At 35.7% G+C, this 5,540-nt stretch overlaps 1 non-coding gene across 1 annotated transcript; it reads left to right on the top strand.

Moving 5' to 3' along the window:
• The first annotated feature begins 2,399 nt into the window (after window positions 1-2,399).
• Trnad-guc (transfer RNA aspartic acid (anticodon GUC)) lies at window positions 2,400-2,471 on the top strand. The gene has a single exon. It is a non-coding gene; the product is annotated as a tRNA-Asp (tRNA).
• Window positions 2,472-5,540: the final 3,069 nt, after the last annotated feature.

The raw sequence follows: 5,540 nt of genomic DNA on the forward strand, positions 1-5,540 counted from the left end.
CACAGCAAACGACCCACTGATACAAGCACTTAAAGAGGCTTTGAAGACAATTAGACACGAAATCAAAAAAGCTTTTCATGAATCGGTCAGCACTTTTTGGAAAAACAAAATTAGTAAAATTTCACAACGAAAATCGAAAGAACTTTTCCCATCTATTAATAGTATATTCCGTCCCAAAGAAAAGAACTCCATCGAGGATCTGAAAATACCATCATCCAATAGAAGCATTTTTAATAGAGCCAATGTAATAGTTGACAACCTACAAACTGACGCACACAACAACGTACTCGTTACAGACGCACAAGACAAACTAAACATATTAGGCGTGCATTTTGAATCGGTCCACACGCAAAATTCAGAGATGGGAAAAGAACAACTCTCCAATATCATCAAACGAAAAATCGACTCACTCCAACAAGAAATCGAACAAGACAGACTAGACAACAAAACATTATGCACATTTACGGATATAAACACAGCAGACAATCCCGACCCAGATGCCATCCCATCCAACTACTTCACATCCTTTGATAAACTAAAAACCACATTCAAGCGCCTGAACAATAAAAAATCCTCTAGCTTCGACGGTATCCCAAATATAGCTTTGAAAAATCTTCCGTTTCGCTACATTTACTATTACACAATTCTTTTCAACAACTGTTTAAATTTAGCTTATTTCCCAACCGCTTGGAAAACCGCGAAACTTATTACAATTAAGAAAAAGGGCAAGGACGGTAACGACCCTTCTAGTTATCGCCCCATCAGCTTGCTTTCTAACATCAGTAAAATATTCGAGACGTGCATAAACAATTCAATCAACGCCTTTTGCAATACCAAGAATATTATCCCAGAGACCCAATTCGGATTTAAATTCAAACACTCCACCGTCCATGCTATATCGAAGTTCACTTCCGATATATGCTGGGCCCGCAACTCAGACGAATGCGTAGGTGCGATTTTCATTGACCTCGAAAAAGCATTCGACACAGTTTGGCTGGATGGTCTATTCTTCTAACTCCTTAAGAAAGAATTTCCCAAACATCTCGTCAAATTGATATGGTGTATGCTACGCGGTAAAAACTTTTTTGTTACAGACGGCGAATTTATTTCCAGCAAACGTTTCAACATCACCAACGGACTTCAACAGGGCACCGTCAACTCTCCACTGCTCTTCAATATATTTATAAGCGACTTGCTGCAAATGTATGACCTAAACAGCGACAACGTCAAATCAGCAATAGCTTTCGCGGACGACCTTTTGATTTACTCTCGACACAATAAACCTTCCGTAATACAAAACGAACTTCAGAACACCTTCGGTAAAATTCAGAATTACTTCCACACATGGAATTGAAAATTAACATTAGTAAATGCGAAACTATTCTCTTTAGACCATATATTTCAAGTATTTCCGATGCGAACGCAGACGTACGCAAGCATGGCACAAAATTTCACTTATACTACAGCAAGGATCGCAACCGCAAGTTACCCCATAAAGACATCGTGCGCTATTTAGGCATACATTTGGACTTTAAACTGAACTACAATCACCACGTACAAATACAGATAGACAAAGCTCAAAAGGCATTCTTCTCTCATAAACGCCTCTTTTACTCAAAGGACCTTGACACATCCGTCAAGGTCCTTTGCTATAAATCTTTAATCCGGCCCATATTAACCTATGGTTGCCCTATTTGGTTTAACGTCAGCGCGAGTACTATGGAAAAGCTAAGACTTTTCGAGAGAAAGTGCCTCAGAGCTTGTCTAGGAGCATACAGAACACCTGAGTCTAACTTCACTAAAATGATCAGCAACTACAATTTATACGAAAACGTGAAAATTATTAGAATAGATTTGTTTATGCTTAAATTGATCCGAAACCACTGGTCTAGCGCGCATAGAATCAAATTTAATAGCCTAATTTACGGTCCAACCTATCCGAATCCATTATGTCACGACAAGACACGACTGACAGGATATACCTCACCGGAATCATTTTTATATCTAGACAGCGCAGGTTATATTCAGAACAATATTAACATACCAATCATCTACCATATCAATAGAAAAACTTACGACAAGAAACTCTTATACGACGTAAACACACACTTTGACGACCCCGACATACGTTTTAACTACAGACTTTCGACGATAGACTTGAACGACAAACATAGATACAACATTGACAAATACTGGTGGTTGCAGTCCAGTTAAACATACCATAGATCATAACCGAGTACACCTAAGATACACTGTATTACACATACAAACACAACTGTTTTAAATTTAAGTAGCTCTAAATCGACCATAATTACTTCATAGTTACAACCAAACTATATAAATATACTAACACAGGCAGCATCTACTGTTCCATTTATTTATTTGTGACAAGCGCGGCCTCCTCGGTAGTATAGTGGTCAGTATCCCCGCCTGTCACGCGGGAGACCGGGGTTCGATTCCCCGCCGGGGAGAGTACTATTTTTGAATTTTATTGTTTATACATAGTTTAAAGTTCTATTTTATTATATTAACATATAACTAATATCCTCCCCATTCCCTACCCCATCCTCCTTTCAACCACCACATAAGTATAGTTTTTCCCTCGTGCCGTTTTCTATACATAATCCCAATCCAGCTAACTATAAGAAATTCCTCTTTATATTACACTCACTGTAGCATTAAGTGCAGTAATTATAGTCTAGTGTTAAGACTACGCGTGCTCTGCGCTGAGCCATTAGTCTAAGTATATATTGTTTTAATGTAACCATTTGTACGTTTAGGTTTATTGTACCATTGTATATATATTTATAATTGTTCTGGCACAATAAACGTATGTTTTCAAAAAAAAAAAAAAAGTGGTCAGTATCCCCGCCTGTCACGCGGGAGACCGAGGTCGATTCCCCGCCGGAGAGGATTTCATTTTTGCCATTTTATTAATGTTTAATAATATTATTTCACTACATTTTTGTTTTGACTATATAAATTTATTTCTTCTATCTTCCCTCCCCTTTTAGACACTATTGTACAGTTTTTCTGCCCTTTTCTGTACAAACTTTATGTAATACATTAAGTTCGTTTTACTTATCATATTCCTTTTATTCCGCAATAAGTGCAATTAACTGGGTATACCAAAGTGTAAACTACGCGTACTCAAATAGAGTCTTTATTTTGTAAGAATAAGCCACATGTTCCTATTTTGTACGTTTAAGGATTGTTGTTGTGTTGTTGAATTTGTTGTATATATCTTCAGAGGCTTTAATAAACGTATAATACAAAAAAAAAGGCGTTAGAGTGTCCGACTGCGGAACCGCTGGAAGTTTTCTTACCGTAGGTTCGAGTCTCTCTTCTGGACTTAGTATTTTTTTTTCTTCAAATTCTAACTATATAATAATGCTTTATATTTATTTATAAATGTTCTAAAAACATTTTACAAATATTTTAACCTGAAATATGTATAAATATAATTTTGGAGCGTGTTTTGCGTCTTTATTTTTTTTGTCAACCACGATTGCTGTTTAACATCTCTTACACTGAAATTAATGTGAAATGTTAGCTTTCAAATTTCATACCTTTGACTACTGTGAATGGGTCGCAGATCTTTCCTTCTTTTTCTCTTTCCTTCATAAGTATAAATGCTTGCTACGGCTTCGGTATCTAACGTAGACATGTAAGGGTTATTCCACGCCAAATCTATTAACCCACTCCCTGCCAATGATACTTTTTTCTAATAAACGTATTTTTAAGTACCAGTTTGATCGTTTCATGCTTATTTTTGAATGAAGTTTCATTGCTCGATGGAAACCACGGGAAGGTGGTGGGCTTCTTTCATCAGGAGAGGCGAAGGATAGGTTAGAAGTGATTACATGGATCGGATGAGAGTAAATGGTGGATATAAGTGTTGGAAACAAGAAAAAGTATGACTCAATCTTCGTCGCTGGCGACGCTAATTACGGGATTTACCTGTTCGATATTAAATAACTTACTCAGAATTTCTGCAGGACGTACAAATCGTGAAAGGTACCGAGCATGTGATAAATAATAAATTATTGCTGCAACGTGTGAACAGCAACCAACAGTACGGTTACCATTCCCAACAATAGCGTTTAATCCCGGAGTAACCGATTGAATTTGATACGTAGTTAATGTAACATCTATATGTTTTACTATTGATGTGACGCGATTTCACTTTACATTTAATAATATTTTTTGTCTGCTTAAGGCAACGAACAGTTATATTATTATCTTCATCCATAACTTCTGCTAAGTAAGATATGGCTTGTGATAATTGGTATGATCCCGTAAATAGAATTTTTAAGTTTTGTTCTGTTAATTCCGGAAAATCAAGAATGTCGAAAGCTGAAAGTAGTTTTAAAAGAGATTTTCGCCTATTCCAATGATTATTCTCTACTTGCACTGCTAACGTATTTGCGATACCATCTTCTGATATTATTTTCGATGCTATTTCATTAGAAAGCCCTACATCTGAGTTCAAACGTTTTCCAAACGTATTGTGGAGATAATCTGCTATTTTGTAAAATATACCGACTTTGGGGAGTAACTTATTGTTCAACTGGTGATGTAACAATTTATATTTTTGTCCTAGAATTCCGTGTATCGCTTGGACTACCCAACGAACTTTTGTAACACGAAGCGCTTGATTTGATTCTGTTGTAGTGAGCTGGTTACGCTTTCCCTTCAAAGCCGGCATCAAAACTGTATAACCGCATTTTTCTAAATCTAATTTTACATCACGAAAACCTCTATCAACAATACAAATATGCCCTGATCTTAAAAGACTTGATAAACCAGTTGGATTCTTCAAAACAATCTTTAGAATCTCCGCATTATTTTGATTAACGTAAAAGGGACCAAGTATATCGATTATATAACCATTTGTTGTGCAAATTGTAAAAGGTTTGCACAATGGTACCTTTTTTTGGCCGGAATATGATTTTCGCTGTTACTCATTATTCGAACTTTTTTCATATCGAATATATGTTCCATCAAAAATCAGTGCCAATTGGTCTGTTAAATTATATAATTGTTTAGCAATGAATGGTGTTTCATTTTGAATCAAATTATTTCGAGAAATGGCCGCAAATCCGAAATGGAATGGTAGTGTAACTTTTTCGAATGTATTTAAAACAGATGTACAAAATTCCGATATTTATTTTTCGCGTTCTATTCCAAAAATTGCAGCTATCATTTTATTTGAATTTCCGGTACGTAATTTTAGTAAAAAAGAACAATGGATTGTGTAATAGTTTGCTGCTCAGATTTTCTTAAAGAGGTCATCATTTCGCGAAGTTGCAATAAATTGTCTCACGTTAAACCCGTAAATACTTCTAATTGTTCTTCGGAACGCGTAAAATCATCTACTTTATCTTTAATATGTGAAGTATTGTTGACTGAAAGATATTCAAAATAAATGCATGATTCTTTGGTATCGATTATACTAGTCTTAGAATGTATTCTTAAGTTAGAAATATCTTAGTGGAATAAACGTTTTTTTAATAAATTGTTAGAACAGCACCGATTTC

The sequence above is a fragment of the Colletes latitarsis genome, chromosome 12, assembly GCF_051014445.1.
Source record: "Colletes latitarsis isolate SP2378_abdomen chromosome 12, iyColLati1, whole genome shotgun sequence".
In the NCBI taxonomy this organism is placed as follows: Eukaryota; Metazoa; Arthropoda; class Insecta; order Hymenoptera; family Colletidae; genus Colletes; species Colletes latitarsis.